This window comes from Acanthochromis polyacanthus, chromosome 23, assembly GCF_021347895.1.
Source record: "Acanthochromis polyacanthus isolate Apoly-LR-REF ecotype Palm Island chromosome 23, KAUST_Apoly_ChrSc, whole genome shotgun sequence".
NCBI classification, from domain to species: Eukaryota; Metazoa; Chordata; class Actinopteri; family Pomacentridae; genus Acanthochromis; species Acanthochromis polyacanthus.
In genome coordinates, this window is record NC_067135.1 from 12,794,002 (window position 1) to 12,821,330 (window position 27,329).

At 40.4% G+C, this 27,329-nt stretch overlaps 1 protein-coding gene across 2 annotated transcripts in view; it reads right to left on the reverse strand.

The window, feature by feature from the left end:
- Positions 1-27,329, reverse strand: part of LOC110967752 (proliferation and apoptosis adaptor protein 15) — an 81,256-nt gene that overhangs the window by 33,732 nt on the left and 20,195 nt on the right. Inside the window, exon 1 of one of the 2 annotated variants that reach the window (XM_022217450.2) lies at positions 22,515-22,951. The exons of the other annotated variant lie outside the window; for it this stretch is intronic. The gene's annotated coding sequence lies outside the window, so the exon portion shown is untranslated. Of the gene's footprint in view, positions 1-22,514; positions 22,952-27,329 lie in introns of those variants that run through there. 2 annotated transcript variants of the gene reach the window in all.

Consider the following 27,329-nt stretch of genomic DNA (forward strand, 5'->3'; position numbering starts at 1 on the left):
CTTAAAAATGTGAAATTTACAAAGGAAATCCCTTTAAAAAAAAAATTAAAACAACATACTTTAGTTCATCTAAAAATTTAAATCACCAAATCTGGAGAAACTTTTTGACCAGACACTGGTGATTTGTCATATTCTGTTCACCTTATTTGGAGATGAAAACATTCAAATTCACCAGAATAGTTGGTTACGATCCAATATTATTTTAATGAAACACATTTTATTCCTCCTTCAATCCAGACTAATTATGATTCCAAATTAATAAACAGGATTATGACTTTTCCCCATCACAGTGTAGTTCTTGCTCTGCGGCAGCCAAAGGAACAGGTGGTCAGGTAGTCAAGCAGGAGATCTAATTAGGAGCCAAAAACACTCAGGCACAGTCAGCCTGCAGGGAAACACTGTCAGACGCTTTGATTGGTTGTCCAATAATCAAGAAAATCAGAGAGGAGTCTGGCGGGTTTCTTGTGATCAGCCGATGACGTCTCGCTGTGAATGTTTGTGTGTGAACAGGGGCATGAGAATTAAAAGGCGAGCAGAGAGACGCCTGAGGGAGAGGACGAGCACGAGGAAGGGCAGCGAAGAGATGCAGCGTTTTGCAAGTTTCCCTTTCCGTGAGCTCCGACTTGTGTTTCAGACATGTTTACAACACCGTCCTGATGAGACGATGAGAGCCAGATGGCACAACAGTCACTCTAATGGCATCTCATTTCCTCAAGGGGTTAAAGTTCACAGCATGAATTCATGAGTGGAAGAGGAAAGAGGTAAAGAAACTCAATGAACAGGATGCAGAAAGGAAGCACTAATTTACACCAAAGAAGCTAAATGATGTTTAAAGCCTCTTTCAATCCCCAAAATATCCACAAGAACCTAAATCTCTGAGTAAATACATCAACTATAGCATAATGATGATACATCCTACAACAGTAGCTTATATTTAATACAGTCTCTAATACAGTCATGTCTTGATGTGAATATTGAAGAAACTTTTGAAATCTAAGTTGAGTTGGTTACACATCCCGAGTTCTTTGATGTACACAAATTTTACTAACCAGCAATGCTTGAGGGTCTATCTTTTCTCAGTTATTTTGAGCAGCAGTTGCTGACAATCTGATTATACTACTTTTATTCTCCAAACTGCTACTGAAGCAAAGAAAACAATGTCTTGTTTACTTCAGACTGAAATATGTCGCACAGTCCAAGCTACCCTTTCTGAAGTTGTTGACATTGACATCCATCTTGGCATATTATTAATTCCCTTCTCATGTTCATCAGTGTGTGTTTCCACCTTAACCGAGTCAAAACATGTCCTAACATCCAACTGTTATTTTCTGAGCTAACTTTGACTAACACATACCATAACCCCAACCTGGTATCTCTGCAGCACCCTACTTACCCCAACCGCAGTCTGACTTGAACATGAGACATGCACTCCACCCAATTACTTCCACGCCTGACAGCTGCCCTGAATAACATGTGGTGTGTGATCCTATCGCAAGTGGACAGCTCTACAAGTACAGGAGTGAATGCAGCCAAGATTCATTGAGGATGGACTGACATCCGATTGCTCAGACCACATACAGCCACATTCTTTTAGCAGTATTTACATAAACGCATCCGTGGCCTCATGGTGGGAAAACCTACTCAACTGACAACCTCCGAGTTACCCGAAGCACAAACTCATTCTCAAATTTCAAAAAGCCCAGAGATATATAATGAGTTCATTAAATTCAGATTAAGTTTGCCTGGAACACACCAGTCAACAAATACAGTCTGTATTGATTTGATTTAGTTTACTTCTACATATTTCAAGCAGACTAGACACAGGAAGAGCACTGTTGCTTTCAACCACTTCAAAAACAACAACAACCCGTTTGCACTTTGCAAACGGAAATGATTAGCAGTTTGTGCAGTCTCTTCAAAATGCATGTGCAGACGCATTCTGTGTGAACTGATGTACTTGGAGCCGTTTACTTGTGACTAGCTCACTGAAGACACATGCTAATTTCAGGTGTAAACAAGCCTTCTGACTGACTATCCTCAGCTTTCATGATGTAAAACCTCAGCAGGTTGTTCTGCACATTGCTCTAAATATCACCACAATGCAAACGTACAATGTAGTTGAGAACAGCCACCTTAAATATTTCCAACTCTGGTACTAAATGACAAGAACCTGAAATGTAATTTTTGGTAAAATACAGGGTAATAATAGAGCTACACACATTCTCACATAGAAGCTCTGGCCTTCTCAAATCAAGCTCTCTTATATTACATTCTGCAACCGATTTCTACCCCATTTTATTCTCCTAATTTGGTGCAATCAGGTGCTTTGTAGCTCCTGATTTCTTGTGGGGACACATGACAACAACATTGCTTTCATTACAAAGCTAATTTAGTTTAGCACAAAGACTGGAAATTAGGGAACGTGACTCAAAGAGGTAATTGTGCATGAAGAAGAAATAGTCTGGCATGTAACTGTCCATAAAACCACAAATTGTCACTCCTACACTTGTGAGCTTTACAGATAAGAGAAAAAACATTTTGCTACTCATTTGTACATTAAGTATCATCCTGTTCACCGTTTACTACATTTGAAGTTGGAAATTCATTGTCATTTCTGTGAAAAATCTTTTTCATGTATCTCTCACTGGCAAAGTGAATGACTAATTTACACAATGTGGATCTATGGAAGTAAGACTGTGTGCTTAGCTACTGTCACACTTTGAACTGTGTACTTGTGCTTCAGTTTCTTTCTTTGAGGAGAAAATAACCTTCAGGTTACATGAGCCCAGACAAGTGACACTGACAAAAATCAAACACTCCTCATTTTCTTTTCTCACATCCTCGCAGTCTCCAACACCTTTTGTTCACTACCTCCCTTCAACGTGCTGCTTCATCTTCCTCCATTTACCCCATGAACATCTCGACCACCTCCACCTTTCCCTCTCATCGTCACATTTCTCTTTCCCCCCCCCCCACTGTGCTGCTCACATAATCTCACACATTCTATTTTCTCCCCTTTCTCTTTTTCTGAGACACTTCCACCATCTTCCAATCTGTTTTAAGTGAACAGTCTTGTGCCCTATTGATATTGTTATTGTCTATTTTGACAGACAAAATTATATTCTGAGAATAGAAATGAGAATGAAATCTGGACATCATAGCTTCTTTATGCTTTAAATTAATAAATATATCCCCTGGCCCTTTGAGCAACAGTAGCAGAAAGTGTTAAAACATGAATTTTGAAAACTATGTGCAATTTGCCCACTTTGGCTCTACAGAAAAGACCTGCTTCCTGATTTCTGGTGCAGCTTCTCAATAACTTTGCTCTACTTTGTACAGGTAAAGCACAGAGCACATGAGGGGAAAATCATTTAGTTAAATGCCTGTAAACTCAGACTAGTTTATTCATACTTTTCCTCTTGATTTTGTGTTACAAACAACACTCAAGGTTCATTTCATATTATGTAACCAGTCAGAGGTCTATTAGCTTAGTTAGCATAAAAAGTAATAATGGGAAACAACTAGTCTGGATCTGTACAAATTGTCATTTTACACCTGGCTTGCTTCATTTAAACAAAATCCAAAGCATTGCGATGGCACACATTTTGGTTAAATGGAAGTGAATACTTTCAGTTTCCCTCCTATTTATTGTAAGGTATGTGACTATGTTGTTGAGACACCTCAGAGTTCTGCATGTCCCTAAACCCTGAGAAGCAGCAACATCCATCTAAAAAAAGGCAACCTGTAAAAATTTAATTTGATTCTTGCTTTGATATTCCCATTGTTGAGGCCTTTTAAACAGCAGAAGACATTTTGACTGTAGCAGACAGAAGAGAGTACAGCCTGCAAACACCACCAGCACCTCCACCACACTTCCTCCTCCTCTCAGCGATATGCAAACAAAGGTAAAACAAGTACAGGGCCAAGAAACACACACACACACAGGGTCAAAATCACTTAGGCAGACATGCAAAGCAATGCTGATAAAAGGCCCACTCTGACTTTGATGGTGAGGAGTGCTCACCCCACTCACTTTACACACAGTACCTTTGCATAAATAACTTCAAGCAGCAGCCTGGACAAAAACAAGGACCCAAAAAAAAAAAAAAAAAATCAGTTCCTGTTTGCCTCCTGCTTGATTCCAGATGGAGAAACAGCTAGCTGGAAATCTGCTGCTGCAGCATTTGGACAAAATGGAAAAGACGGAGAGGAGAGAGAGAGAGAAACTTCTTGCTCATATGTTCGCCTATCATGTCAGTGAGGTGACATCTTTCTGAAAAAGTTTTTTGTTTTGGGACACAGTAAAATAGACTGGTTTTCTCCTGCTGCCATCCTAGCCTTCATCCACTGCATATTGTTGCATCGTGTAGGTGTATTTGTATGTTTTCAAGTCTGTGTTTGACAGACACCTGAACAAACCCACATTCTCACCTATTCCCAGCAGATAGAGACGTGTGAACATTGTGACTTCAACAGCATGTTTGTTTCTCCCGTTGTTGGACTGTGGTATTTACGAGCATATGCAGCCTGTTAGCCTGCAACTCTGGGTTTGTTCAGGCGGCTTATCTCTGCATTTACAGAATCGCTTGTCAAGGTGGAGATGATTGCTGCACAGAGGTGATGAAGGTTTGGACCCAGGGCACCAGAATAACCTTGTACACTACATCGCAGTGGCACACCTCACTTTTTAATTTAGGTGCACCAGCAAACAATTTCAGCAAGGCCAAAGTTATCCTGCAAAGGTAACAGTTAAAATACATTTCAAATGTTACCTTTCTTGGCAGTTACTAAACACCACATTATGTAAATAATTGTAAACAGTAATGCAGATGTAGGTGGATGTTTTGTTTATTTATCTTGCTGTTTTTCAAATTGATGTTGTTAAACTTAAAGATGGTAAAACATGGGTGGTGCAGTGGGACCTCTACACATGCAGAGACTCATGGAGGTTTGAGTGCAACCTAGGTTGTTTTCTGAAGCTACAATTTACCTAAACACCACACTTGCAGACCACAGATGCTACAATTTACCAGTGTTTCCTGAAAGCCTCACTGGCATTAATAGACACTAAGGCAGAGAAACCTCCAGTTTCCTCTCAGACACTGCAGCGCACACACAGCTCAGACAAAACTAAACCAAAAATTAGCGGTAAATCTGACGTTACTGGTGCAACCAATAACAATGTTTAGTCACGCATGACAGATTTTGTTTGCATGCACAACTTAAATCAAATGCAGAAGCCCTGCATGGACCCAAACAGACACATTCTAACTGGTAGGGCTTTTCATTGACTCCAACCACTTTGCTTGCTGTAGGAAGGTAGCTGGAAAATGTGTAAATTCTTCATTAGCAGAGACGAGTTATAATGGCTTGATACCGTTACAATAACTGGAACAGCAAGTCCTCCAAATTAAACACCAGTGTACATAATCTGTCAATACCTGCTTAAACTAGATATGACATTTCTGATCTGATGTCAGCACTGACAGGACAACGATTAGTTAGTTTTATGATCTAACGCCACAGTCCTGAAGATTTGGTAAGGTTAAGGCACTGAAACAGCTGGACTGACCTACTGATTATTCATTTAGTACAAACATTTTACACAAACTAACACATTTGGTCTCCACAAATACAGAAATGCAAGAGCATAAACATGACACAAGCACAAGAACATTGGCAGATACATGCAGAAGTAACCAAATATTCACACCACCATCAATAAACACCACCGTCTAGGTGAAAGACTGAAGGAAATAAATCTTCTAATATCTTTTCTGCTAGATACAAACGTGAACACATACATGACCATGCACATACAAACACACAACACGGTTGCACAGCAGGCCTTGGTCCGGATGCCGACATTCTCCACAGTGATAATGGGGCTGTATCCCACTGTAATGCAAAGTTCACTGTGGCTGGCCCTGCTCCAGCGAGGAAAAGGAACAGGATGCCATAACCTCGCCTCACACAGTGGACAACAGCCACAGCTGCAGACACACACACACACACACAGGGATAAACAGGCCAGAGCACCATGCCTGCATCAACCCACACAAATGCTTGTATGTACAGAAAAGTAGATGCACACACCAACTGCATGTTGAATACAGAAACGAGCGTGCTCAGAAATATGAAGTTTCTCACACAGAGGTCTCCATGTTGGCACACAGCACTATTACACATTCCTGCACACCCTTACATAAAGCACACTTCTTAAAGAATGTCGGCTGTAATCATGCGGCTCCACCGTCTGACAAGAGGGAAAAGTAAAGGTGGTGGAGGAGTTGGAAGCAGCAGAGAAGTGGGAGGAGGAGAAATTGCCTTTTGTTGTATTTTCAGTCTCTGCAACAAGAAAGGCAGAGGAGCCGCGATGTGTGAGAGGATTTGTCGCCGAAAAGTAAGAATATTATTCCGCCCCGTTCTGACCTGTTTAAAAGACAGAAACCAAAAAGCCTCCATTCTTCAGAGCTGATTTACGCCTTCACAAGCACAGCAGGGTAGAAATAGAAGTCCTAATAGGGTATTTTTAATATATAACTAGTTATTCAAACCCACTGTGTTGGTATTTACATTCTTCTTTCAGCTGTTTGACTGATGCAAGGGCGTATTATTCAAAGACTGCTTCTTCCTATGCTGAAAAACTGATGTGTCCTGTGCCTTAAACAGAGATAACACGCACACAGAAAGGTTTCTAAAGTGGAGTAAATTTCTATAACACAAGGAAAGAACATCGACAGCTTCATTCTTTTTTCCCTGTATTTTCTGATGGATTCTAATCTCTTCTCATCTGCCCACCTTGCACGCATTCACAGCGTAACACACAAGTGCACATCTGAGACCTTGAGTCACATAACTCCACAATTCTTTGTTCCTCTGTTTTTTCTGCAGGACTCCAAGTTGGCAGGCTGAGGCCTAATTTACATTTCTAGACAATGTTGCACTCTGCCTTTAATCTGCTGTAACAGCCCTCACATCTAACAGGATATTACACTGCTACACGGTGAACTTAAGCTTCTGAATTTCAATATCAAAACTAATATTGTGCTGACACCTTGAAATCTAAATCCAAATACTCTTGAAAGGCGTACAGGCTTCTCATAACAAAAGAAAAGCTTAGGCACAGCATTGGGTGCTTTGTTTTTTACAATGCCTAAAGCTAAATAAGTGGTTAAGGGCACTGAGGCGGCATTTTAAATTGAATGTAGAAACAATAATGAGAGTTTGATACAGTGGCAAACGTAGAGGTGGTTTGATCTCAAATGGAAGCGGGTGGCAGGAGTGATCTGACAATCAACAATCAGTGTTTGGATGAAGGTTTGTGCGATCGGTGTGTGACAGATGCTCATCATTAGTTAAACAGACTGGATAGTTTTCTAAACCATCATCTCTGTATGATAGTTACAACCGATGGCCTACAAGAAAGTTGCAAGTCATTGATTGATAAAGTAAGCGTCAACACAGAATACATCAAGTTCCAAAACAACATGAAAACATGTTATATACCGTAAAATTTCCAATGAACAATTTGAAACCACCAACTACAACCATCCCTCTGAATTCTGCACCTAAGCTCTCAGAAAACCAAGAACAAAGCTGGATTTAGCTTTTTTCTTCATATTTTCCACTGGTAAATTCATAATAATGGCCCAAAAAGGACACGTTGAATTATTCTAATTTGTAAACTGTGATTTTGGTGAGTTGTCCATGAAAGGCATTTAAAAGCACACTTTTGTCAGCTAACAAGGTTCTGCATTAACTAGCAAAAAGTGTTATTTAATTAAGGACGACTCTTGATCTTCAATTGTCAGCATTTTAGAAAACATAAAAGGGTTGTGGAAGAAAACACATCTACTGATTTATCCTGATTCTTAATCTGCAGCAACTGCCACTGGAAACACAAGAGCTGCTGCTGCTCTGAATCTCAGAGAAAAGAGGGAGGAAGGAAAAGATCCAGGAAGAGGAGGTGAAAGAAAAGGGTGGAGGGAGAGCAGGATGAGGGGAAGGTGGAGGAAGGAGAGGGGGAAGGAGGGTAGTCTGAGTCATCATCAGTTACAACCATCATCTGATCCGAAGGAGGCGAAGCGACAAGGCGCACACACACAGAGGAGAGGCAATCTTTAATGGCAGCTTCCCCTTCTCTTTCACCAACGGGGACATGAAGTCAAATAGTCAGGGACTGTGGGGAATGGCTGTCTATATTGGAGCCACTGACCCCTCTTTGTCTTTCTCTCACACACACACACAAATGGGCAGGAGTCCCCAAACAGTCCATTAGAGATTAAACAAGTTGTTCAGTCCGTGTTTCAGACTCCAGGCGTGACTCAAAATTTCAGATTACTCTGCCTCCTCTCCCTCTAAGTCCTCCTCTATTACTCTGTCTCTCTTTCTGTTGCTCAGTCCTCTCTATTGCCCCATTAGTGGATTAAGCACGCTGGAAGATGGGTGCAATTCAGAGAAAATGAAATTCAGTCCATCACCCTGCATCGACGGGACGTGAAACATCTAACTGCCGTATTTTACCTGCCTGCCTTCATCGTCTCTTCACTTTACGGCTCTATTATGGAGTTCTATAATAACAGGACTGTAGATGAATCCATTGCAGGACTCGGGGTGCAGTCCTGCTATTTATACTCCACATTATTAAGGTAATAACTCACAGTTAAATGGGTGTTCTCAATGGCAAAACAGGACTGAAATGGCATTTACGGTTATGGTGTGCTTGCAACCTGTTGACTGAATAGAAAAATACAAAAATTGCACCTCATGTTGTTAAGATAACCAGTCAGCCATGCTAGCAGTTCTTTAAGTTGCTGGCCCTAGATGAAAAGTCTGGAGATCTCTAAAGTTGATGAATCTTTATTAACTTTCATACCAATCAGTCCAGCATTTGCTGAGATAACTTCATGATTGCATTGTCATTTCTTAAGTAACATTCCTTGCATGACTAAATATCATGTAAAGGTCATTAACAATTTAAGAGAACTCCAACAAAACACTGCTTTACACATGAGCAAGATCATTTAAATAATACAAATATTTATTGAAAGCATTTCAGACCATTACCTCTTGAATACTATGGAAAATAGTTGTTGGCTGATGTGCTGTTGAGTAGCGGTTAGATAAAGAGCCATTATGCAGCTATTGCAGTATCCTCAATTCCAGTGAAACGGTTCCTTTTCCACCATATCATTACAACACATTGTAACTACTAGAAGTAGTAGTAGTAATATTATGAATCATTGCTAATTAGATCCTTGGTTACCAGACCATCTGTCTTAGCAACCAGTAAAGCTCAGCTCAGTCTCCTTGCAGTAATTATCGGTATAGCCGAAACATAACTTTCATCACGAAGATTGCTTGAATTCAATTACTGCTTGTGTAATACAACCATTAAAGTTCCATTTGCTCTACTACACATTGTTGTTCTCCTAATGCGAGACGAGATGCTGCGTGAGGTCTTTACAAGGATCACAGCAGGGTTATTTATTGTTTGTCTCTCATTCTGATGCTTTCATTCACATCGATTCTGCGATAACATTCTGTGCTTTGCCGTTCCTGCTAATGCCGAAGTCAAATTGACTTTCCTGCTCGATAGTTCCTCATCTGTCCAAAGTCTGTCAAACACTGCTTACAATTTGAGCAACAGTGCAAGGCTAACTAAAATGTTTTTGCAATAACGGAGTGAGAGTCCAGTAGTCTTTTCAAATCCTGAACTACATGTTGGAGGGCAGCTATATAGTCACTACAGCTCTAAACAAACAGCCATTGGGCCATTTCTGTTTGGAAACAAAATTACTGACTCTCCTAATTGAGTTTGGTTAATATCAAGTCACTTATTGGCCGGATAACAAGCTAATGTGTTTTTTCAATCACACAAATGCCATCGTGGCATCTGCTACTAAATAAAAACACTAGTTTTGTTGGTCATGTATGGGCAATTGAATTTCTAAATTAAAGTCAATCTAATAAAATTCCACACTGACTTACCCTCCATTGGTAAAATCAACATAACAACTTAATCCATAAAGATCGCCATTTTAATTATAAGTGTAATATTCCTAACTATAAAATCAGACTACACACTTTTATAAATGAAATCCCTGAATGTAGCTACATGAAAATATTTTACTGGTATCTTTCCTCTTTCAGTCCAGATGCCAATATCTGTACATTTTCCCTAAACTTCTAGAAAGACTCCACACAAACTCAAATGAAACATTTACATTCTTTAACTGATAGTTTCTGCTTTAGGTAAATTACCATAAACAGTGCAAACTGTTTGCATGATGGTGACATTAGCTTTCAAGCATTCATCTGTGATCATAATGCTGTAGCTGATTTGTTCCTGCACAGATAAACACATTATATAACAGCTAATGGGAAGAATTTAATCTAACTGAAGTTTTACCTGGAGAGAACACGAAGGATTCTCACTTCAAGTCAATGAGATTTTAGAGCCACGATTATGCAAAGCTGCACGTGTAATCAAAGGTAAAAGGCCTCAGAGGTTAAATGAAGGAGAAACTAGTGTTTACCATTTTGAATTCACAGAGGGACTCTTTCAGTTTCCATGAACAAAGAATAATGATTCTTTGATGATTGTACAAAATATAATTGAGAAGATGTTCCTAAATTTTTGAAATCATTGCTACAAAAGCAGAAACAGATGTGGGACCAGACTGAAATTAAACAAGGGCAGATGTGGCTTGTGGGTTGCTTGTTGCCCACCTCTTGTTTAGTTCCTCCAAAAACTCTGAAAAGGTATTACATAAAAGCCTCTAGTCGGGTCTTTGTGTAATGGTACAATGCATTAGTGCGAGCCGCAATACCTCGAGCACTAGGTGGGTACACAGGTCCCCAGACGGTTATATAAACAACATACACCGAACAAGTTTGACGCCTGCATCGCATTTTATCAGTTTGAGTCGAAGTGGAGAGAAGCTTCGTGTGTGTACTAGTCTGCATGTGCTTTGTGAATTTTTCATCTCTGTGGCATGGAGGTTAACCTGATTCCTGAGGTTTTTTCAACTACACAAACAGTACATGAACATGCACACACACAGGACAGTCGACAAGGTAATGGAGGTAATAACATTAAGGCTTTCAAAGACACGTTCAGACGTTTAACTGATGAATTCAGAAAGCAAACCTTCTTCAGACGGAAAAGCAGACCTTTGGCTTTCAGAGGAATTTTAAAGCAAAGCATGCATTTCAGAAGCCAACAATGTAGATAAAGACAACATTTTGTCCTGTTCAGGTCCAACTCAGGGCAGCACAAACAAAAAACAAAAGCGGCCACGGCGCTGAATCACCACAGCAACAAATAAGTGTTTCATCAAGGCACTCATGGCTCATCAGAGCAACTGTTACAGACCCGTACTTTCCACCCACACCATGAGCTTATTCATCATACACAGACACACACATACAAAAATCCATCGTCATCCAACGAGCAGATGAAGAAGCGCAAGCACACCAGACTCCCCAACGGGCACTGCCAGCTTCTCCACGGCGCCACAGGCTGACAACTCGTCTGTCGCAAGACAAAAACAGAAACTGACCAAAAAGTTAGCCGTTTGTCATGCACACAAACAGATGCCCACACCCAGCAGGGCTATCATAGGGTGGGCCTCCCTTTTCAGTTTCAGTTTGAGGTATGATTTGAGTCATTTCTAATGATGAATGACAGCAGTTCTGAAAAACAGTGAATGGTTTGGTTGCTGTTTTTGTCAGTTATATTGTAAGTGTATGGCTCTAAAGTCTTGTGCTGAAATGAACTGTTTGACATATTGTAAAAGTGCATTTATGCACAGGGAGGTTGGGGCCATTCAAGGTCATCTTTAAAATATCAGAATAGGCACAAACATAAGCCCAAACCTTTATTTATGCCTGCTGTCATGCAAGTGTTGTAAGTTCAAAAATGTTCTTATTAGATGCAGCATCACTGATCTGCAGCATTAATGCAGCTACAACAGACTACTTTTCTGACCAAATGAAAAGTCTGTCCAAACAAACTTTTTATTTTGGTTGCAAAGTGTGCATAAGAAAACCATATAGCTTTTTGCTTCAGTCCTCCCCCACAGGAGAACAGGACAAAAGCCTTGAGAATGTGCATGGACAAAGGCAGTGGAGGTAGCAGGAGGGAATAGTGGTGGGTGTATACCTTTCTGGTCAGCATTGCATTCATAATTACTGGGGCCTACTGGCATACTCCTCTCAAATGAAACAATCGTCTGACCCCTCCCCAGACCAGCAGTAACCCACAACGTGTTGCTGAAGCCTAGTATCAGCATCAACATTGTTTACAAATGGCATATCAAATGAGCTGAAATAATAGTGTGACAGCAGGAGACAGCCAGAGCACTGCAAGTTAGGAAATAACAGAACGTAACTGCACCAAAAAGTGGATAAAAGACATAAAAAAAAAGACACACCTCACTATAGTCTCTAATAAAGTAATTGGAAAAATGATTAAACAGCACGAACAATCCTCACTTATACATGTAGTACTAGTGTCTACACAAAACATTGTGAAGCTACAGTTGAATACCAAACTACAGTCAGTGACAGCTTAATGGGTCAACCATGAACTACAGAAACATCCAATGGCAATGTTTAGTTGCCCCTCGCAGATTTTTGGTCACATTGTGGTAGCCTTGTCTATGAACCCTGTCAGCACCCAACGCAGAAATCCAGCTACCTCCACTATATCAACCCTCTGAACCTGCTAATTGTCCATTTTAAAAATCATCAAAATGACACCATTTATCAGACCTAAACACTGTAAAAAAAAAAATTAAAAAAAATAAAAATTTGAACCTTCCAGTATCTGGAGTAATCACGTGCAATTTGCAGTTCTGTCTGGAAAATTAACCAAATCTAAGCCTAAAACTATGACCTTTCATCAAAATCACTTCATTCTACATATTTCATATAAAAATTTGCCAAAATAAAAGCATTTGTTCTCAGCAGAGTCTGTAAAAAGCAAACATTTCAGCACAACTTGGTGCAATCATAAAGCAATAAGTCACATAAAAAAATCTGAGATTACTAGCTGAATTGCAGGCTGCGTTTACACAGAGGAGATTAGAGGACAGGTAAAGAAACAAATTATAAATGATAATAGTTAAATATTGATAGTTTGCAGTCGCTATTTTGGCAACTTCTGTCTGCACTTGGAAAAATGGTGCACAAGTTAACTTCAGGTTTTTGGAAAATCTTAAAAAAAATCTAATTCTTATTTTTTTAAATGCCTTATTGCATAACTTTCAAGAAGTAATTTGTGATTTAGTTCTCTCTACTTCTAACAATGGAAGTGCTGCTTCCATTAGAGGTGCTAGACTTTACATTGCATTAAAAACCAGAGAAACTGCATGGATTTACAGGGCAATGCAAATAATGCAATGGAAACGCCAGGAAACTCAGTGCACTGTACTCGGCTGCTGTTTTCTACAAGCACCTGAATACATTGTGTTGGCTTATATTATTGGTTTTCCTTCGCTTTGTAAAATGATTGTGCTTCTGTGTGTGAACACAGTCTGTGTAGATGAGGACACCATGTGACATTCATGAGCTCGACAGCACTAACAGGGACTCCAGGGCTTTTGCTGAGCAGCTGGCTACAGTACATTCAGTGTCGTAATGTTTCCTACTTGACTCCAACTTTGATCGAAGAGTGTGATGGCGCTCTGGAGGTGGTGGAGAGTTTGGTGTGATCAAACACACATTTACACTAATACACACAACGATGGGCAAGAGTGAAACATTTGGATGCTGGGACTTTTCACAGTCAATTTGATGATTATTGCTGATGTAAGAGAGAGAGATGGGCAGACAGAGACAGAGTCGACGCTTGAGGTGACCTCTGACAGCATATCCTGTAACACCTGAAAGACACACACAGAACTATAGTCAGCTCCCTACCCTCCCTCCTGCTTCAATCGAATCGAGTCTTATCAAATCCAATCAGACCCACTGAGGCGTTTCATTCAGAGTCAAGCACTAGAGTAGATTACACACATGGACAAAGGAGAATGGCCTACATCAAATGTGTGCATGCGTATGTACATATAAAACAGAGCAAAACAGTGTTTGTGTATGCCCACGTGTCTGTGCATGTGTGCGCTTCAGTCAATCTGTTGCTGTTTGTGTGGCTATGCCCTTCTGTGTAGGCTTAGGTGTACTGCCTATGTGTTGTGTGGTGTGTGGGGATCATTTCATCCATTATTGTGGCTACTGTGAAACACTGCCAGCCAGACAGATTGGGCTTATGAAACACTTCCACAGCTGTGTTAAAGCAGGCAACGCCCGTCTTATGTCTAAAACTCAACAAAATCACACAAATCACATCTCCATAAATCCTTGCTACCTCTTGCTGCTGCTCCACCCTAAAAGAAGAAATCTGAAAACTCTAGAGTTTTGCACTTTCACAGATTCATTTACAACATGCAGCAGTGTCGACAATACAGATGAGCGGCGTCAAAAGTGAAAGCGCGCATGAAAAAGTAGCTTTCTACTGGTGTAGGCGTCACTTGTAGCACAGCAACCAACAGACCACGCAACCAAGCAGTTGCTGGAGGGATTTAATCTGTGATGTTTTTGTTTTTTTTTTTGGTGTATGTGGTGGCTACAGCCTGAAAGAAAAAGGCTTAACCTCTGTAGCATTGGGGAATTTAAAATAAATCATTGCACATGCTTCAGATATTCAACTGCTGTGTTGAGGTAAATGTCTCCTTCAGGTTAAATGCATAATACACTGAGACTGCCTGCTCATTTCCTCACACGTACATGGTTTTTAATGCCAATTTCCAAGGTAAACATCAACATAATCATCTGCCATCTGCATTAACCTGCAAATGAAACGGTACATATTCATGTACTGTATGCTAGTGGGTGGATTCAAATCACAAAAGCCACCTAACAGGATCATCTATAATGTATCTAGAATATAAGGTACCAGAGTCTGTAATAAAAACGGATTACATCTGCTGATGCAACTGGAAATGCAGTATTCACCCTCAAGGTTTGCCAAGAGCAGAGCATCCAGTGCTAAGAGTAACACAGTAAGCAGTGCTTGTTACAGACATTTTTAAAGCAGTGGGGGCGGCAAGGTTGGCTCTGGGTGCTGGTTTCACTCTGGCCCACACCTACTCAGTCCTGCTGGCAGTATCACTTCTTGTGACCCCAGTGACTGAGACCGAGACATCACACTAGTGTTTCCTATAGCGTTCCACCTCATGCACAGCATGAGGGCTCAACACACTAGATAAGGCTTCACAATTAAAATCTAATATTAAATCATAATGTTTGCTTCCCACAATTAAATGAAAAAGATCAGCAATGACACTGACGTGCACAATACTACACTTGTAGAATACAACCCATGAACACCCTGCCTAGCTAGCATCCACACCATGGACTGTGTGTGAGGCGTTTAGGTAACAGCAGTAAACTGCCGTGTTTACCAAACAGGAGTTTAGCAAGTGAGCTGCTTTTTGAACCATTTTGCCTCGAGGACATGCACTGAATTCAGGGGATAGATTTTAGCTCTTATTTTAATACAAAGATTTGTACATTAGCAGGAATGTAGCACAAAATATTCCAAATATGTATCAATAATTTGTCCCTAAAAATCAATGAATGAATTCAAAAAACAAGTGCGATTTTAATACTGATCAAAATATTCAGAATTATTATTTCAGCTATAATTGTGCGGCCCTGTTATATAGGTTAGAAATACTGTTAATACTGAAATGTGTTATGTCATCTGCAGAGCATGCTCAACATGTAAAGCCTCAGGTTGTACATGCAGCAACACTGATGTTTATGACGATTGTTTGTGATGTGAAGCATCAGGTTCCTATGTAGTCGGGCCAAAAAGTCAATCAAGCTGAACAGCAGAGGGGGTTTGCTAAAACAAATGTCGGTGAACAGAAACGAGTGAGCGATGACTCAGTTTTAAAAAAAAGAAGTGCAGTGATTCAGCTCAGGGGCTTCATTTGATAAAACTGTTGATGTCTAACCCTTTGAAATCCAGCTAGGGTCAACAGAAATAAAATTAGTGCATTATATGTAAAGGATTTATGTATTAGATAGGTAGAAAAGAATTGCATAATTTACTAGATCAGCCTTGTTGTGCTGCTTTAAAGCTTCATTTACTCCTTGCCTGAATATAATGGAAGACTATTCCTTAATGTTATATTTCTCGGCATCAACTCAAGCATAGTTTGGTTCTGGTCTGCAGGATTCCACTGAAACTTTTGCCACACATTCTGAGTACATTCACTCGCTTCATGACCACCATGTGTTGTCCGTTTACTTCAGAAACACTCTCCAGCAGCGTCTGCTCCAACAGTTTAATCTGTAAATGGATACCACAGAACACAGCGAAGAAAAGCGGGCTGCAGGACGATGCACACGGCCAGCCGTAGTGCAGATTACAGACGGTGATGCAACTGCCATAATGACACTGGCTCGCTGTAACTCATAGCTTCCTGGGAGCTCAGTGTACACATGGTGGAAATAAACAAGTGCAGCCGGTGAGGAGGAGGAGGAGGAGGAGGGGGAGCATGGGAAACAAAAGGTAAAGGTAGTCTGACAGTGAAATATCTGCTACCTCTGTGTGCCAGGAGGCATGTCAGAGGATCCACCGCTGCAGGAAGCGATCCTTCCGCTGACACCGAGGCTGCCTCGCTAACAAACACGGCTTGTTTTTCACGACATCCAAGTCGACAATCTGGGACCACACACACTTGTATTGGTTTACAGCAGGATGTGGTCTTAATTACCCAGTGAGCTGTGTTGACATGCATTGTTGTCACATCAGGTCGGTTTTATTAAATATAGGACGTCGCTGCTGTCAGTGTCGTCCATATCTGTGGTAATGGGGGTTAAACTAGATTGTCACGATAATCTAAAGCAGATATCCTACATATTTATGCAATCAAGGGGTGAAAATAATGAACCTACAGCCTGTTCAGTGCATCAATGCCACAATCTGAAACAAGATACTTAGTTATCTTTGTGTAATTTTATCAAGATCCCACATAAATCCAAAGACGAGACAGGAACTGAACAAAACATTATTCAAATTTAAATATGGCTGAGAACAATATAATTTAACGAACAATGAAATTTTATGCAATGAAATTGTTGGATAAAGGAAAATTGAAGGGTTTATTTGCAAACACGGATAACTCAATTTTTATACATTTTCTGAAAACTTATTTTTATCGATGGTAATAAAAATAGTTTATTTTTTCTCTATTTTGTCATGAATTGCTTTCTGCAGTAATAATGAATATTATCTGTAGTCTGACAAAATAGAAAAATCTAAAATGAAAATACAATCTTAGGAGTAAAAAAATTAGTTAAAACACACTTTTCGGAGAACCTCTGAGTGATTGGCGCTGCAGACGGTAAAGGTGCATCACTGCCCAGGTGTGATTAATTAGCTGGTCTGGACAACCGCAGAAACTAGCGTTACATTGGAATTACATTAAACTGCCTCGGCTCTATCTGACTAAAATACAACTAAAACTTCACCATGTCTTCCATTATTAAAGCCACACTGGTTGGATAAAGCCAACAGAAGAACCACTAGAACAATAAAAGCCTCCTCAGTCATGAATCGGGTCCACCTACTCATTAGCGTTTCCACAGCATGTAAAGCAGCCAATACAATCCTACTTAAAGCAGTCTTACCTTAACACTGGACTCATTTCTTTCACTTTCTCCGTGTTTTATTAGCAGTCTGCTCCCTTGTGAATAAGTTTCAATGAGTTTTGCATCCGTGGAGGACAAATAAACTCATGTTTGTGCATTCTTCTTGCTCGCGTCGCTTCGCTCGGCTTTTACTGCAACACCTGCTGCCTGTCCTCCAGTCGCTTCTTTCCGTCGTCTTCGTGTTAAATTTTCCGTTTCTCTGCAGCTCAAGCTCTCCATTTCTCTTTTGTTCACCCGGTTTGCACATTCATGTGATTAAAAATCGCTCCATTTTCACCATTAACGTCCTCCCACCGGCTGCGTGAAATGCGGCCCAATTTGCAGCGTCTGCGTGACACAGGTGTGCAGGGTTGCCAGACTGGTGGCGGTCTCCACCAATTTAGTAAAATAACTAATCCCAGTGACATTCAAAATATTATGTGGAAAGCTTGCATGTTTATGACAGAGCGCACTGTATCTTAACAACGTGTATCTTCAACCATCCCAGACTATCATACACCAGCCCACTATACATTCATTTATCCGTTAAATTGCCTATCTATGTCGCCATTGAGGTGTTTTTGACAGCCGCCAAAACTGGCAACATCACATTTGGTATAGCAATGTGTTAGTACGCTTATTTTGTGCATGAAAAGCTGTTTGCACTTACTTAAATGCTTTATCTTCATTATCATATAATCATTAACTACATATCAAGTATTTAAAGCTTGGCACGCAATGCAGCTGATAAAACACTGATATAAAGGCTTTTTCAGACACTTTTTCACAGACAATGCTTATTATTGTAACCTTAATGTCTAAATTCTGCTGCTTGAAACAAAAGACCAAAACAGAGAGTTATGGTTGGGTTAAAATCAAACTTGTGGACTCATACAAAAACAAAATCCAAAGCCTTATACGTAGAAAATGTATAAATCTGGGCCCTGTTTGACATTATTATAGTTTTATCTTTAGCCAAGGCAGCCAGGAGAAGATATGTAAAGTTTTATTGAAGGGAGTTAAATACAAAATGCAATATGCCAGTAGTAATAAACGTGATTAAAATGGTAAAAGCAATGGAAACTTTAGTATACAATAAAACACGACATCGCTTAAAGGCAAGTCTACAAAAATGAGTTTGTGTTTAAGCCCCCACTTCGGAACAGCCACCCATGCTTTAAAAGTAACAAGTAAAGGATGTTTTCTGATAATATTTTGATATTTTCGTCATCATGAATGGCGCACGAAATTAGGCTATAATGGATGAATGATTCATGCATGGGGATGAATAGCTCACTGGCTTGCATGCATGCAGTTTGTGTCATGGCGGTGCAACATTTACTTACTTTAACGCAAAAATCAGATGCCAGCCACCATAAAACAAAACCTTCTGTGGTTCTAAAAGCAGGAAACAGCTGCTTTTTCCCCTCATTTTCTTCCTATTATTGTTCATGCTCTTATTAATAGGCATAATGATAAATTAAAGCTAAATGAAGTGGCTTATAAATGCTGTATCGATGAATAAAAAGTGAAAAAAGTGAGCCACCTAGCACCAACTATTGGCATTTTTTGTGCTTAAATTCCGAATAAACCGCTTGAAACATAAAACCAGAACAAAAAGAGCGCCAACTGATTAATGAATAATGATTAACGTCCCTCTCAGGATGCTGCAGTCTGCCGTTTCAAAGCACATGAAACCAAAAGTGGGGTGAGAGGAAACAGATCAGATGTTAGTGAGTCTACTTTCGTCTGAGCAAAGTTTCGATTCCTCATTTCTTGCGGTTGCAGAAGTAACCAAACTCAACACCGGACTTTCATTTTGGGTAAAACAGAGTGAATGCATGGGTTTCATCATGTTCCCTTCACACTAAAAATAACACATCCTTTCAGCATTTTGCTTGTTAGGCTGAGAGCAGAAGCTGTAATTTGTTACTTAAGCTAATGGATGACGTGATTGGGAGCATTACTTTCTGCGCTATTATCTCCTGAAATGTGTGACAACAAACAGCTTACTAACATGGAAGTCGTGAAAGTCTATGAAGGAAAAAAAGAGGCTTGTTTTGATTGTTTCAAGTTCCACCAGTTTAACACTGATCTTCCCGAAAACTGTGTTTGACTCAGCGCCTGCAAACAGTCAACCACAAACATTCCCCTGGCGGCGGCGGAGGACAACCGACACCACCGACACACACACAGAGGAAGTGAACCCGAGAGAGGAAGCACATTTCTGCTGCGCTGCCCGGTTTGTTTTTTTTCTCCTCTCTCTCCGTCCAAGAAGACGGATCGATTTGTATCACAGAGGAGACCGGCTCCCAAAAAGCTGAGTCAAGGCTCACACAGACCAGCTTGTACTTGTATACTTGTAAGGATCCTCGCTTTGGACATTTAACCTGAAATTACAGCTTCTTATCAAAGCCGGAATGTCCTCGGAAAGACAGAAAAGCGAGCGCATAATCACTGCATGGGAACGCTCTGCGGCTCGTAAAGAATGCACACTGTTGGGGGATAAAATGAGAGGAATGCAGCCTCACAGGAAATGGACTGACAGCTGTCATGCTGTACAAGCGTCACTCTCTTTTCAGCACTGTACATGAGTCAGATGGGGTCTGGATGCAACGGATGGATAGAGATTAATCACATGCACGGCCCACAAACTGCTTCAAATTAGAACTGAAGCCACAAGTAGCTCGACGGAAAATGAATTTTGCAACGACTCTGACGGCTGAAAATCACTTTCCACGCCTTTTTAAACCCTCTTAACTCCTAAACCTGTCAACGCTGTCTTTGCAAAATTGCTAAAGTGACACCAGAAATTGTAAAAGCAGAAAGAATCACTGGGTTTGGAAGTGTCTGACTGTCTTTGAACTGCTCATCTGTGATGCGATGTTTGGTTGGGAAACCAAAACTACGTAAGCTTTACATGGCGACGGTTCCGCTAAATGTAAAAATAAATCGCTAAAAATAAATTGCTTGGTCGAAGCAGATTCTGTAAAAAACATAAAATTTTACATTTCTTGGCGCAACCGAGAAGCCATTAGAGAATCATCTGTGACCAACAGTGACTTCAGTATAATTGAGAGAATTTTCAGCTGAACGAGGTTGAACTGCAGGCTGTGCTTAAACATACCAGGTAGGAGACAAATTAAAATTAAAAATAGTAAAATATCTATAGTATGTAGAGGCACCATTGCCCCCAGTATTGTTAATACTTGTTGGAACTTGGAAAAATGCAGTTAGAAAATAAATAATCAAATAAATTCAAAGGTCTTTTTTATTATTTATGGCAATATAACCGTGTCATGCTGCACAAAAGACAAAAGCTCTCTCTGTGTCCAGTCATGGTTGTGCTGTCTCCATAGAGGTAAAGGACTTTTTCCTGCAGGAAAAATCAGAAACTAGCTCAGTGGATTAAATAGAAATGTCAATTCTGAGGATTTATTTCTTTGGGAATGTTGGTTCAAATAATAATAATAAAAACAGCATCAACATTAGGCTGTAGGAAGTTAAATTCAATCTTAACCAAGCTCTAAAAACTGTAAAACATGTCAAATAAAATAGTCACAGTCTCATTGGCTATTTATACATTGTGCCAATACTGGTTCTTCTGCATTTGAACTCGCTAAAAACAGAAGCTGTTAAGCTGAAAAGAAGCTAAAAACAGTCTTCCTGCCCTCTGAAGAGCAAAAAAACCAGATATTCACAAAGCGTGTGATGCAGGACAGGTTTTTTTCTTCATGTAAAATATACTTTTGGTTGAAAATTCAATTAAGATGCTCTATCTTTGAGGACAAGGGAAGTGTGCCCCTTTGTGCCGTACATGCAGCATTTTATTGCTTTGACTTTGAGCAAAAAATCGCCTCGGGCCTAAAATAAACTGTCATAATATTTCTCTCGTGACACTATCAGGAGATGAAAACGTGGACACAGTGCGGGGATGTGAGGTGAGACGACGAGTTCTAGTGTCCTCCACCCCTCCGAGCAAACGCACACTGTCCAGACGCATCCATTCATAAAATTTCCGGCCCTTCCCCATCCGCTCACACACTCTAAGCATGGGCTGTCACAGGTGGTCACCAGGGGTCAGCGTGTGTCGCTATAGAGGCCGAATATCCCAAAAAGAGCTGCCGTGATCCTTCCAAGCACAGATCCCCGATAAGCTTTTATTATATTACGACTGGGCAGACATCAGCCTCTGGTGCAGCTCTGTGGGGATGTCAGGCAGCAGCACTAAACCCAATCCAATTAGGTTAATTATTGGTGTGTTAAAGGCCCTCTTGAGAATGGAAAATTCACCGCTTTGCCACTTAAAAGTAGAGTTCATGACTAAGATGAGTCGAGTAAACGAGGCCATTGCTCATTTCTCGTACCTCACTCCTTTCAGGATGTTTACAGATACAAAAAAGTGCTCCCAAACCTCATTTTGAACATATATTCTATTCATAATTTATGTTGAAGAAAGAGTAAAGCGTCCCCAAGTACATGAATTTGATTGGCCCATTTAACTTATATACCCATAGGGACTCTGAACGCATCATTTATTAGCTTCCCCCCCAATTTGAAACCAAAAGAAACATGAGAAGCTACATTTTACAGGCAGGCTGTGAAGTGGTCTCCATGTAACGGTATGCAAGGAGAGAAATGATCCATATCCATGAATGGGGGAGGCGGGCTGACTCCCAGCAATGAATGAGACACACTCCGGGGATTTAGGTCTTAAAGCAAAGATGAACAGAAAAAAAATTAAAATGAAATGGGAAGAATAAAAAAATAGAAAGAAGAAGGGAGAGTTAGAGGGATGTACTCACCCCGGTCAAAATGAGTCAGCTACAGACTGAGGAGAGAGATGGAGGTCTGCGGGGAGATTATTTCCTCTAAAAGCCTCACAGAAATCAGCTCTGTGGGAATCTGGAGAAAGAAGACGGCGCAGGGGGAGAAGGAGAAGGAAAAAAAAAAGTCCACCTCGTCGGTCTCTTGTGGGTTCACTTCTGCTCAGTGATGAACGGGTTTCATCAGCGTGGGAAACAACGCGGCCGTGAAGGGGACACGGGCTGCACGGGCTGTCAGTCACAGTTTGGGGAGAAGAAAGCAGAAATGCGGGCTTCGGGTCGTGATTCCTCCGTTGTGTCCGCTGCTCCGCTCTCCGCTGCTCTGGAACCGGCTGCTGAAACGTGGAAACGCCTTTTCTCTCCCCTCTCTCTTCTCTCTCTCCCCCTCCTCCCTCTCCCTCTCTCTCTCGGTCACGGTTAAGCACGCTGTCTGATTCCTCCGCAGATCGTCTGTTGACAACGACGTCTCACTCGCTCGCAAACAACATACTGGTTATTGCTCAAATTCTGAATCCCACGTGCAGAAATTAACCCTTAAAATGATCAAATTGGGAGTTTTTGAGGAGATAAATACGTGCAAGTTTCTCCAGTTTGGTCCAGAAACTGCAAATTTGAAGAATATAAACTTACTTTGGCCTTTTGTAAGTGACACTGTATCAGAATCTACCTTGTAAAACATCCTTTTCTTCTCTAGTTTACTTAGTGTAAATATGTTTTTCCTAAGTTAATTGAACTTATATGGTACACTACCGTTCAAAAGTTTGGACTCACTTGGAAATGCCTTTATTTGTGAAAGATAGGCAGTCTTTTTTTCAATGAAGAGGACATTAAATTGATCATAAATACAGTCTAGACATTGTTAATGTGGTAAATGACTATTCTAGCTGGAAATTTTTAATGGAATATCTCCATAGGGGTACAGAGGAACATTTCCAGCAACCATCACTGCTGTGTTCTAATGCTACATTATGTTAGCTAATGGTGTTGAAAGGCTAATTGATGATTAGAAAACCCTTGTGCAGTTATGTGAGCGCATGAAAAAAGGAGTGAGTTTTCATGAAAAACATGAAATTGTCTGGGTGACTACAAACTTTTGAACGGTTTTGCATAGTTTTTAACCTTTTGATGTGCAACAAGGGTCAAAAGTGACCCAAATCCAACGGAAAATTGGCATCTCCTGATCCACACTGCGCATCAAAGGGTTAAAGACCACTTCAGGCCTTATAAACACGAACCATTTATGCTCATTATATTAGTTTAACTTTTAATAGTCCTTTCTATTGTAAATACCATTGATTTTGCACCTTTATTTCAAATATCAGCAGTTTTGCCACCTTGTTTCTCCAACCGGCACAATTTGTATGTTTATTGCACATTGTTTTGTACATTGACTTCTTTATCTTTCTAGAATGTGTGAGCTACTGGATACCTTTAATTTTTTCTCTATCTATCTATCTATCTATCTATCTATCTATCTATCTATCTATCTATCTATCTATCTATCTATCTATCTATCTATCTATCTATTTTTGCATAGATGTCAACAAAATGTAGAGGGTGACATCCAAACCGCACATTAAAAGATATCAGGCTAACACATTTGAGCATATTTACAGCATAAATTACAGCATTTTTTAAGCTGGAGCGAGCTTTTGTATTTTTTTTGTTCTAAATAAAAGTATCAGAGTGAGACCTCTTTCCATTCTCCTCCTCTGATTCCAGCTCTCTCTCACACACACACACACACACACACACACACACACACACACACACACACACTCTCACTCACTTGCACACACACATTTTTCAAAGCTGATGTCACCACGCTATCCGGTCCACAAATCCCTCCTCCTGTTTCTTTCTCTCCATCACAACACCATCCAAAACACCAACCCTCCCCTTCAGCCCCAACTCCATTCTTCTCAAAGTGACAGCGAGCCAACGGGAGTTGTGCTGCTGGGTGTTGATCCCTCAAATGAAGTTAAATCATTCATTAGTTTCTCTCCTCTGGCCTCCTGAAAGAAAGGTTGCCACGGAGCATAAATACAATGGCTACAAGTGAGGAAAACAGAGCTATGCTTTTTCAGGAATAGAGTCTAAGTGTCCATTTCTGATTTCTAAGAGGTGCAAGAAAGCATGCAGCCTGCAGTCAGAAAACTCTTAGAAATGACCACGTCTGAGCTATTTTTTGGAAGGAGGAATTCTGTAATCAGCTATGCTGAACTGTGAGTGGACAAAGGGTGCAACCAATAATTGGACAAAAATCAAAATTAGTTGCCAATGAATTTAATTGAGGTTTATTTTTTGTAATATTATAACTTAATGTTTTGACATGTTGACATTACCGCTCATAGGAGTAAAGTTCATCACTAGCCTTTCTAATGTGAGTCATCATTCAGTGTGATTACATAAAGGTCTGGACCAATATCACACAGTCTGGGGCCAGATGGACCGAGTTCACCCAGTAGGTCTCAGTGCAAGAGAGCAGGAGGAACACTGGATTAACCAAAAACACAACCAGGGCTTGGGCCAGTGCACTGCAGGCCAGGTGGCAAGCTGGGCTTAAATCGACCACCCACTGGGTCTAAGTGGTTAATGTAGGGCAGCTCTGTTGGACACAGATGCAATGGCTGGAAAGCTCAACAGTGATATCCAACATCTGCGGCTCCACAGAGGCAACAGCGTTAGCTTAGCTCGTCGCTAGTTCTCACAGATGCCACAGGACTTTGCTTTAATGCTTCCATCAGTCTGTTAGAGGCCTGTGGACCCCCTGACCGTTATAAAGTCAGTGACAGAAAGTAAAATGGTCAACAAAATATGATCAAGTCTATATAGAAAAAGTAACTACAACTGTGATCACAATGTGAAAGTTAGAAAACTGAATCACTGAAACAAAAAGGAGTAAACCTGTGATTTCTAATTAGCCTGATTGCATGAACATGGTTACCTCCGCCAAGGAGGTTATGTGACACCCAGCGTTTGTCCGTCTGTCTGTCTGTTAGCAAGATAACTCAAAACGCCTGGGCAGATTCACATGAAATTTTGAGGGGATGTAGACTATGGTAAGAGGAAGAGCTGATTTAATTTTGGTGGCAATCTGGAAAGGATCCTGGATTCTGGATCACTTTGAATTTTTTAGTATGTTTTAGTATGTGGTCCAAAATAGGACAAAAACATCATAGGTTAGTATGTCATCCAACAAATTGGAGCAAGGTGTCAAGATAGCTCAACTGGTTAAGAAGGTGATTCATAAACAGAACTGTGTCAGAGACGTGGGTTTAATTCCAGCTCATGGTCTTTTACTGCATGGGTTTCCTGTTTTCCTCTCTATCCTTGGCGGAGGTCTGCACTCTCTCAGTGCTTTTCTAGTTATAAAATGGTCTGTGAACACCAGAACTTCCTCAGTTTTGGATGGATTGTGTCGATCTGCATGTCCACACATGGCTCCACCACCTGGAAAAGAATTTCCAGAGGAGCTAAAATCTCTGGTTGTGCTTCACAAAGACAGAAAAAGAAACAGAAAGATCCAAGACCGACTAAAAACTATAAATTTACACTTCGCCAAAGAGCATGAAAAGAAGCAAGATGAATGTTACGAACACAGATTGTTACATGACAGATTTATTCAGTTCAGATGATGTCCAGTTTCTTTGGCATGACTATAAAACTACCACAGTGAATGCATAGTCCTGACAGTGAAGCACAGAGGTGGTAATGTGATGATATGAAGCTGCAAAAGTGCAAAAAATGTTGGAAAGATCACATTCATAGATGCACTATAAATATGTGTGGATTTACAAACATATTAGCTCATAAAATACATAAAATTCCAGCATCCAAAGTACCCTACCAGAAATCCCACAAGAGTTTCTAAACATTTAAACCTGAGTTGAATCCAGTAGAACGTCTTTGGCGTACTCTGAAGGTGGACATACTAACTTAAGTCTCAGCATCTAAAGATCAACTGATTTGCATTGAGTTTGTGCTTTGAGGATTGTAGTTTTTAACATAGAAACTGAAGAACAAACAGTTACTGTAAAGTGGTACAGTCTTGAATCATCATTTTCTATATAGTGCACAGGGATTCAAGATTTGCTTCCTGTAGAGGCCAATTCCTCCTGAGATTTATCCCCAGAAATATGTATATGTGGGCCTAAAGTGCACAGCTGCTTTTGCTTTTGTAAAGTGTAACTTAAACCCTGATGTTCACAGGTGCTGGACACCAAAGAGGCCACAACCACACAAGAAGCCACCGGAAGAAATAGGTGTGCTGTGGCTTCTAATGGTTTCACATGACTGAGGTGAAGGCGTGTGGTTGGACCTCATGTAAAGACAGTATAAGCTTATAACTCAGGTCCGAAGATTCAGAAAAACAGTGCAGCTTTAAAATACAAGACAACTCTCTAAAATAGCTTTTGCACTTCCCTCCATCCTCACATGGGATCTCCACTTCAGGATGGTTTTAAAATGAGCGCAGATTTTTGTGCTCCGTGAACTTTACTGTGCTTTATTCACCAACCAAAAAAGACTTGTGACTTCACTGTTGGCCCGCAACTCATGATGAGGCCAAATATCAAATCTCAGGAAATGAATAAGACTTTTGTTGTAAGGTCTTTAACCCAGAGGCCATCATGGCAAAAAAAAGTCCCCTATTTTTAGCACAAATACAAGAAGGCACGCAAGCCCTGGAAAATACATGCTGATCTAGAGAAAGCATCCAACTGCTTAGCCCTTTTTTTTTTAAATGTAGCTTTAAATATGATGGTGATTCAGTTCAGAAAGGGCTGGACAGAT